Source organism: Homarus americanus, unplaced genomic scaffold, assembly GCF_018991925.1.
Source record: "Homarus americanus isolate GMGI-L3 unplaced genomic scaffold, GMGI_Hamer_2.0 scaffold33468, whole genome shotgun sequence".
In the NCBI taxonomy this organism is placed as follows: Eukaryota; Metazoa; Arthropoda; class Malacostraca; order Decapoda; family Nephropidae; genus Homarus; species Homarus americanus.
This window is the reverse complement of record NW_024714177.1, coordinates 9,755,427-9,765,304: the sequence shown is the minus strand read 5'-3', so window position 1 is coordinate 9,765,304 and position 9,878 is coordinate 9,755,427. Positions and strand designations below refer to the sequence as shown.

At 38.6% G+C, this 9,878-nt stretch overlaps 1 non-coding gene across 1 annotated transcript; it reads right to left on the bottom strand.

Moving 5' to 3' along the window:
* Nucleotides 1-224: 224 nt before the first annotated feature.
* Nucleotides 225-298, bottom strand: Trnan-guu. The gene has a single exon. It is a non-coding gene; the product is annotated as a tRNA-Asn (tRNA).
* Between the last annotated feature and the right edge of the window lie 9,580 nt (nt 299-9,878).

Sequence of the window (9,878 nt, the reverse complement as noted above, 5' to 3'; positions counted from 1 at the left end):
CGACTTCAGTTCCCGGTTAAAGTGAGCTTTGCCATGACCATCTACAAAAGCCAGGGACAGTCCCTAAAGATGGTTGGCCTAAACCTGGTGTTTCCTTGGTTGCTCCAGACTGGGAACTGGCAAAAATCTGTACATACTTGCTGTTAATGGCAAAACCAAAAATGTGGTCTACCTTAATGCACTACAGTGAAACAATGTTCACGGTATGATATATTAAAAACAAACGCCCCCGGGTGGGCTCGAACCACCAACCTTTCGGTTAACAGCCGAACGCGCTAACCAATTGTGCCACGGAGGCTTAATATCGTGGAACGAAAAGTATGAATGCATGAAAACTTTCTGATTAAAATAAAATAAATATAAATTGTATTATGTTTATATGCATCTTGTAAATTTTTTTAGGCTTATTGTTCTGTACAAATAGATCTTCTTATAGTTTTTATGGAAAGAGCTGAAATTGCTGTGTAGTATACGAAAGCTCGCGTGATGGAGTAAGGTTATTTCAGCCTAATCATTTTTTTTAGAATTTAGTTATTTTGTATCAAAAGCGTTATGTGTGCTTGTGTTAGACTCAACAACGTGTTAGATGTAGACGGAGGAGCACCAGCTGGTTGTGCTGTGGGACGACGGCAGCCACGGGAACCCCAGGAGGTACTGCCATCTGGCGCCACTCAGCACAACTACCCATTCTAGCCTGTTTACAGCGTTTGCTCCTATAGTATTATTGAAGCGCATCAAGAACAATATAAACAACATTATAACAACAAGAATAGACGCCTCGTAGGAGCTGCAGGATAATAATAATAATAATAATAATAATAATAATAATAATAATAATAATAATAATAATAATAATAATAATAATAATAATAATAATAATAATATTTATTCAGTAAAATTGTTTTATAGGTTTTCAATTGGATAAGTAGCTTTATAAACTGTGCAGTTATAACAGCATGAATATGGACAAATTAGGAATACAGTCCACGTAGGCCGTGGGAGTGTCCAGTTTCCTGTGTGCCAAGACATTGCAGGTAAACAAAAATGGTAAACAGTACGGCAACTTGACTAAGGATAACCGAGAAAGCTGTCAGGTGCTTATTTCCAGGAGGGACATTTGCTTAAGCTTACGCTTGGTCTCTAATCAGTAATATTATGCAGTAATGTTATATCACTACTGTAGTAGCTTATATTCTGTGGTTAATAATATAGAAACTCTGATTTTGATGTGTTCTGGTAATTTGTTCCAGTCTTACTGACATCGTCTTACAAGTTTACAATGGTTCATTGTGTTCATAGTGTACTGTAAGCATACAAGAAAAGGTTAATTGTTAGTCGATTTAAAAAAGTATAACACAAAGGAGTCACCAGTCATATTTCCACTGGCGATTTTATTTGCCTTATTAACCAAATGGCCACCCACTAAAGTCCATGAGCCAACTTTTACGCGACCCTGAACCCCCCAACACACTGAGGATTTTATGGGATGGTGATCCCCATACAGTAATACACCTTGGCCTCTTAGCTATTGAATTCAGGTTGTCTGCCGAAAATCATCCTCTAGGTGTGGCGACAGTACACGATTGAAATTAGGTACTATCCAAAATCTGACCAGTTCTACCTGGGTTGATGACAGTCTATTATATTCTGTTATATTATTACATTCCTGTTAATATATTATTACATACATATTAATATTATATTATTACTAGCATGTCATTACAGTCTATTGTAGTCTATTAGTCTATATCTTTCCAAGTTTCTTACACCTTGGTGACAAATTTAAAGTATTTAGAGGTTCTGTAGTAAGCTTGGGTATGTTCTTTGTTAAAAGAGCGGTTGTTTATGCTTATTTTGATATAATGTTGCATATATTGTATATACAATTAAATATATTTTGATGTGTACCTGTTGGAAGGAGAAACACACTCAACAGAAAAACGTCTCCTCAAAACAAACGTGACCGTACCTGCCACATTTGGGGAACTATCAGAAAGTCTATTTGAACAGCTTCCAAAAAAACCACTTTTGGATTTTATAACCGATACCTGCCATCCTCTCTCAATTCAGAGTATTGAAAGAGGTCGAAGAGGTTCATCTACAGCATATTTGATCAAAGGTCCCATGACAAAGATCCCAAGAGACTGGAAACGTTTTTGTTAAATGACACAAAGAAAAGATGGAAAAAGGACAAATATGCACAGAAGCTACTGGGCAGCAAGAGTTACTTTGTTTTGATTGATTGCTACGTTTATTGAGATACACAAAAAAATACATCTCAAAGGGATAAAGTGACATAAGTCATCCCCACCCCAGTCCAGGAATGTCCCTCTCAGGACTCACATAAATCCCTAATACAGATCTCATAATCAATTATAGCACATAGTGATATTCTAGATGCAAAATTTCTATATTTTTAATATTTCTTCTTTCCTATTTTTAAACATCCACTCTATTTGCTTGCGGACATTATTTATCTGGGTATTTCTATATACATTAAGCAATGGGCATTCCAGTATATAATGTGGCAGGGTATGGGATCTGGATGTTCTACAAACTCTACATTCTTTATCCTGTTCATTTCTCTCAGCTCCAAGTTCCCAATAATATTTATACCCTAATCTTAACCTCATATACACTGAATCTTTCCATCTGCTCCTATCTTTTCCATATGTAAAATTGGTGTTCATAAGAACATGATGGTAATGTTTCATTGCTTCACTTCTCATATATATCATTTTTTTTTAAATCATCTTCCATTGATTGTATTTTCCGCAATTTGCTCCTTAATTGTTTCACATTTTTAATACATATTATGTCTTTTCCGTGGCTCTTTTTGCTATTATATCTACTGCTTCATTAAGACCAATCCCCACACGTGAAGGGACCCATACAAATCGAACACTTATTGTATTTACTAATTTTCTACATGAACCAATATTGTGTTCAAAGACTGGACTCCCGCTGTTCAAAGAATCCAAAGCTGCTCTACTATCAACAAAAAATATGCATCTTTATTCCTCTTTACAACATTTTCTAATCCTACTAACATTACATATAACTCCGCTTGTGTTACTATAAAACTGCCCAGCCGGAGTCCAATTTTGGTGTCATCAGTACCTTGTTCTGTGTACTGTCTTGTAAGGATCCCACACCCTGCCCTGCCACTTGACACAACCGAACCATCACAATATACATGCAATTTGTTTATTTTAGGCAAATTACACTACTAATCTTATTCCCATATAAAGACCTTAACTGTCTTGGTTCATGTAATACTTTCTTCATTGTGAGAGGCACTATGTCTAACTCTACCTCACGTTCTTCCCAGGGTGGATCCTTACAACTTTTCTGAACAGCTGTACACCAGTCTGTCAGATTACATTTTTTAATAATATTTACTAATCCATTCATGTATCCTCTCTTGCCTTGCCTCCAGAAGGTCCTTTTAGTTTTTAAGCCAACATTTATATCTTGTACAAATTTACCCCCACTGTTCCCTCTCATTAATCGAACTGTTGCAACTGTATTAATTTCATTGACCCTCTGTGAAATGCTCTGTAACCCTAGTTCCACTTTCATTATCTAAATCATTGCCTTCTTTTGATATCCTAAACTTATTCCCATTGCTTCATTTTGCGTGACCTTAAGCTTCCGTAGCCTTCCTTCACCAGTACATGAGAGGACAGGTGCAGCAGCATAGTCTATAAGTGATCTTATGGTAGAAATATACATCATTCTCAGTATGGGTACCCCAGCACCTTTACCACAACATGCTAGAGCCTTCAAGGGCTGTAATCTTGCTCTACATTGAGTGAGGACCTGATATATTTCTGCCTCTTTACTTTCACTAGTAAAGCCAATATACATTCCTAAATATTTATATTTTGACACTTTCTTAATAATTTTTTCCATTTAGAAAAATAGATTCAGTTCCTCTTCCTTTACATTCACACTTGTTTTTTTATTCATTGATAACTTGGCCCATCTTTTGAGAAAGAACACTAAAATTATTTAAAGCAATCTGCAATTTTTTTTTACAGGTTCCTTGAAATACGATGTCATCTGCATAAATGATGGTTACAACTCCTTTAGGATATTTTTGCGAGGCTATGCTGTTCAACTTGCTCATTAACACATTAAATAACATTAGACTCAATACTCCCCCTTAGGGGGTGCCTAGTTCAAGTGTTCTTTCCTCAGACAAGCATCCCTGATACCATACACAGTCTCTCCTTCCATGCAAGTAGTCACCTATCCAGTGTAACAACTTTTCTGATACCCCTAGTGCAGCCAGTTCATTCATAACTACTTCACTGTGGGCTTTAGCAAATGCTCCTTGTAAATCCACAAAAACTCTACATCATTTGATAAACATTTTATAACACAGTCTAAAGTACCTTTCCCTTTCAAAAAAAACAAATAAATTACAAGATAGATTATCTCCCAGAATATATAGAAACCTGTTTAATAATACCTCTCCACCATCTTGGAAAAACAAGAAGTTAAAGACACTGGCCTGTATCCACCAGTTGCCTTCAGGACAGGAATGACTATAGCTTCCTTCCATTCTGTTGGTAATCTACCCTCTGTATAGCTCATGTTGAATAAATCTAATAATGGACTATTTTTCATACCAACTAAGCAGTTCAAAACTTCATTAGCCACACCATCTTCGCCTGGTGCTAAGTAGATTTTCCCTTTTTAGCATCATTTAACAACTCATCTTGAGTAATATCTACACATGTTACATCACAAATATTTAGAGCTGATGAAATAAATCTTCTTCTTTCATTTCGCCACTCATCTAATGCTTCTATTGTCCTGTTAGGAAGGGAGGCAACACTAGCAGCTTTAGCCCATTTGTCTACCAGTTTATTAGCTTCTTCCTCTGGATGAGGATGACTAATAAAATTACTCTTTTTTACTCTAATTTGGTTAATATCCTGCCGTATTTCTTTGATATTTTTACTCTCCCCAATGTTCTGTGCAAAGTCTTGCCAATATTTCTCCCTTGCCTCCTTCCTTGCCTGCCCACATATTTTGGCTATACCATGAAGATTTCTCTATCTTCTTCTCTTCTACCAATCTTTATTCACTCTTTATGTGCTGCCCTTAACATCTGTGTCCATCCCTTCAACATTTTGGTATTAGTATAGCGGTGTTTTCTAGCCCCATTTCTCTTATCATTTATCTTTGTCTGTGTTGACTTAGTTAAATATCTTTCTATCTCCCCAACTAAATCATTATAAAAGCTATCCGTACAGACTGGTGTATAATTTCTGTACCATTTTCCTATCTTTTGGGTAAACACTTCTGTGTCATTCTTGCTTAGCTTCAACCTCTTCCTCCTATATCTCACCTGTCTCCTCCCTAATGGTAATTGAACATACACTACATCACTGACTAGCTCCCCTATTATCTCACATTCTCCCTGGACTCCCTGACTGTTTATCATGCAAGCATAATCTAACCTTTCTCCTTTAATATGAGTGACTTCCTTATTTCCTAGCAAGTAAGCATCTGGGTGATTTTGTAAAAATTGCAAAAGTTTTATACCGCTACTATTAACTCTCCCCATTGCTTCCAGTCTTGGATGTCGAGCATTAAAATCTCCTACAGCCAAAGTTGAGTAAAAAAACATGTAATCTGGTAAGGAGTTGAGGTCAAAACAGCCTCCAGAAATATACAAATTTTCTATGTTCAATTCTCCTTCCTTCAAATATATCTTTATACAGACACTTTCTATTCCTTGTACTCTACTCGGGCTTCCAACTAGCTCTGCTGGTATGGAATTCTTAATGTATGTTGAAACCCCTCTTATGCCTTCACCCGAATAGAGATGAAATCCCTTATATCCAGACAGTTTAAGCTGGTCGCCTTTCCTGTCCCCAGTCTACTGAAGGTTAATTATGTCAATTTTATTTTTAGGGGTAAAGTAATGTACTTCTGTCACTATCTCGTAGACCATTAACATTCCAGGACATTATCTTAAGCCTAGCTAGATCCATTATTAATATTTACACATTTTATATCCTTTCCAATCAAATTCTTTAAGAAGGCCCAATCCTCCTGCACAGTTTCCCCATTTCCTCAAAAATTTTTCTTTATCAGCATCTTTACACTTTACCAACACCTTTTTAAAACTTTAAGTTGTTACTCCCTGCACTACACAATCCTTTATTTTCCTCTCCTTCCCTTTAATATTTATTTTAATCAATGAAGTTTTCAAAACCTTGGACTCTTCACTTCCCTCTTCCTTTCTAATTCTACATAATTCTCAGCTTTACTTTTCCTTTTCTTTATTTATCACTGTATCAAGTCTTTTCTCAATCATTTCTATTTTCTGTCCTAAATTTTGCAAAAGCTGAAACATCTTACGCACCTCTTCTCCCAGAAATTCTTGCACAGTTTTATCACTAACCTGGAGGGCTGCACCACAACTTTCACCAGCTACTTGTTTATTACTGTTTTTTCCTGGCATCAACAACTCTTCCAGCTACAAGCGCTGTCCTTATCCTTCTTGAATCTTTATGTCAGGCATTCCTAGGGATCACTGTCTCCACTGTCTGTGTGTTCTCCTGCTGGCTTGTCACTGGCATACCACTGCGTACTTCTTCAGTGTTTTCTGAACAATTCTTTTTTTGGTCATTTCTCAGACTTAACCTCATCTCACATGCAATTAAACTAGCTTTTTGAGTTTTACCACAATTACAACAACAAGACATCACTTTCTCTCCTGCTTTGATCTTGTCCTTACTGTTGCTAGATTCGTGCCTTTTCCCACAGAATCTACAACGTGGGTCCAGTTGACAGCTCCAGGCCTTGTGTTCCCATCTGCAACGCTTGAGACACATTATTGGTTCCTCCACATATAGTGCCACCTTCCTGTACCCTGCTCCCATGATGAACACTTTGCGTGGAACCATTCCTCTCATTAGGGTAATAACCTGTCTTCTCTCTTCACCTCTTATTAAATGCCTCTTAACCCAAACAAATCTCTCGTCATCCAATAAGAATTCTGGATCCAGTATTACAGGGTACCTGAAGATTATAACCTTTGTAAGTATGTCTCTCTCCTCCTGCAAAACCGTCAATAATCCCTTATACCAAAAGTCGTCAACATTTCCACAGCCTCCATGGTCCCCACTGTCTGTTCCTTCTTTCAAAAGAGGCTCAAAGCTGCGATGCTCCCTTCCTAGTTGGACTGCCCATTTTAATTTTTCAAGGCAGGTCATTGTGCATGACTGTGGAAAAATCAATCTCTTCCTGACACGACCAACTTCACCTTGTGTGTGTTCTTGTCTACTTCCTTCAACTTCCATACTTTGCTCTGTTCTTGAGCCAGCTTCCACTATCTCCTTTCTGTTATTTCCATTATTATTACCGTTCCAACACATTTATTGTCCTAGATTTTTTGTCTCTTCCCCTCTCTCTCTTCTTCGCTTTCACTTGCCTCCTCTTGCCAGCTTGTCTCCCTCATCCTTTTAGGAATTCCTCTCTTGTTCACTACCTCTTGTTGTAGCTGTATTTCCTCACTTTGTAACTTCCCTTGTGTTTCATCATTCGCATTAGACTCATCACTACTCAACTCCAGGTCTTCAAGAACTTTGTCAAATACTTTCTTCTCTTTACTCTTCCATGCAAATTTATTAAGCAATAATTCACTTTCCATGAGGCAATATTGACATCCCACAACACCCAGCCAGGAGTGATGGGAACCCGAGCAGTTATTTTCGTGTGGTAAACAGTAAGTTCCCAACACCGAAGTTGCTTGATGGTACTTATCTTATCCTTAGGTCCTTATACACATGTCCAAAGGGGTGCCACCAGACTAGTGCCTGCACTACGGCATCTCAATTACCCAGAGAGATTAGAACGTCTGCAACTACACAGCTTATACTATAGACGGCCAAGGGGTGACCTATTTGAAGTTTATAAACATCTCAGACGGCACTACTCAGTCGAGTATCCATACCTGGAGCTGGCGGACGCCCGCCCCACATGGGGTCACAGGCCAAGGGTGAAGAAGTCACAAATCTAGAAAATGGTGAGGACAAACTTTTTCGGCGTGGCAATCTGCCAGACAGTATTGTGACGGCACCGAGTGTAAACTCTTTAAATAATAGACTTGACCAACAGTGACACAGGTACAGATACATTCATAAGCCAGTACATGCCCAATACTTGCCAACAGTACGTAACAGAGACGTGACCAACCGCCCAAGTGGCTAACAAGCCGATCGGTGGCTAAGAGGATAATAGCAAAAAAGTACAGTACCTATAACTGTGTGATCTCCAGATAATGATGCGGTCATTCTTCTGCTGAAGTTTGCACATAACATCAGACTGAGAGTTGTGTTTGACACTGAGTCGGCAACAAAAGACTCATAGACATATAAAGCGTAATCCAGGATGTGGGGAAAGAGATCTGCCAAGTTCTTCCTGTAGTACATGCATTCAGTGGTTGTGATACCATGAGTGCGTTTGTCAGAAAGGAATAATTACAACTATGAAGATTCTCAGGCAACATCTCAAATTTCTTGACACATTGGCACAATTTGGGAACTCTTAAGAAATTCCTGACATTGTGTTTGCTGGACTTGAGCACTTTACGTGCCTCCTCTATGGAGGATTATCAACAAAGGGTACCAGGCACATGGACTATCAGACTCGGTTGCCATGCCCAGGGAAGGAAGTCAGTACGCGACCTGTTTAGGATCCCTCAAGTGTTCCTGATAATTTTGTCTAATTCTATTTGGAAGACAAGTACTGTTCTCGATTCCACTTACATTTTACCTAAGTGACTTAATGGCCACCTAGAAATAGAGGTGTCCATGTCGAGGAAAGAAGGCCAGTGGCCTGTAAATGATCCCCCCCATTGTTCACGATAGTCTCGATTCCACAGCTTGAGCTGGTCTACCACCTTCTGCGTGAAGAAGTATTTCCTGCATGACACCTCATTTTCGTGGTGCATGCCATCACGTTGTCAATCCTTTTTAAGATTTTGAATATCTATATGAGATTGTATCTTGCCTGAAGAGTTGTCAGTACATAGTGACTATATTCATACTGGATAGCTCTGTCATTTATGACCAACTGGTCTTCCAACAGGTCCAATGAGGGCCATCCACCATGGGATCAGTGTTAGAGGCAGGAAGAAACTGGGTTGGAGTACCTTGAAAAACCTCCCATGTTTGGTTAGGACACTCTAGGGCCTAGGGCCTAGGCCCTAGGCGATGAGACTTCTGCAGCAGAGGTAGTGTGTAGTTTCCGTGTCAACTTAACGACATTCTCAGTCCGGATTCTAAGGGTAGAGAGAACTCACCTGATCAAGGTAGAGTCTCAGTTAACTTTGACACCATCGAGGCCGTCATGCTTTTATCTGAAGAAATTCAGTTAGATGCTTTTTCACATCACTAATCGTTCAGGGAAATAGCTCACGTACGATTATTAGACAAAAAATGTGGGTCGGAGTTAAACTGGTCCTGTATTTCGAGTTGATCAAGTTTTCAGATGGGATTGACAGCACAACGAGTATTGAAAATAACATTAAGAGTGTCCTGCAGATAAGGTAGGTTCTCTGCTTATAAATTAATGACATGGCAAAAAAAATATCCTGACCAATGACTGATCCGCGTTACTTTCTCCTGCGGTTAAGCTCCGCCCATCACTGTTCTGTTGTCGTGCTAAGTTCTCTTCTTAACATATCCAGACTCTCACTCAAAACAAAATATTATATAACAGAAGCAGCAGACTGGTCGTATATCGTATTTATCGGGCAGTGTCAGAATATAGAAGTCATAATGTAAACTGGAAACCGGCATAATGGAAGAATAATAGTAACACCGCGAAGGGCAAGAAGGAAAAATAGTGAC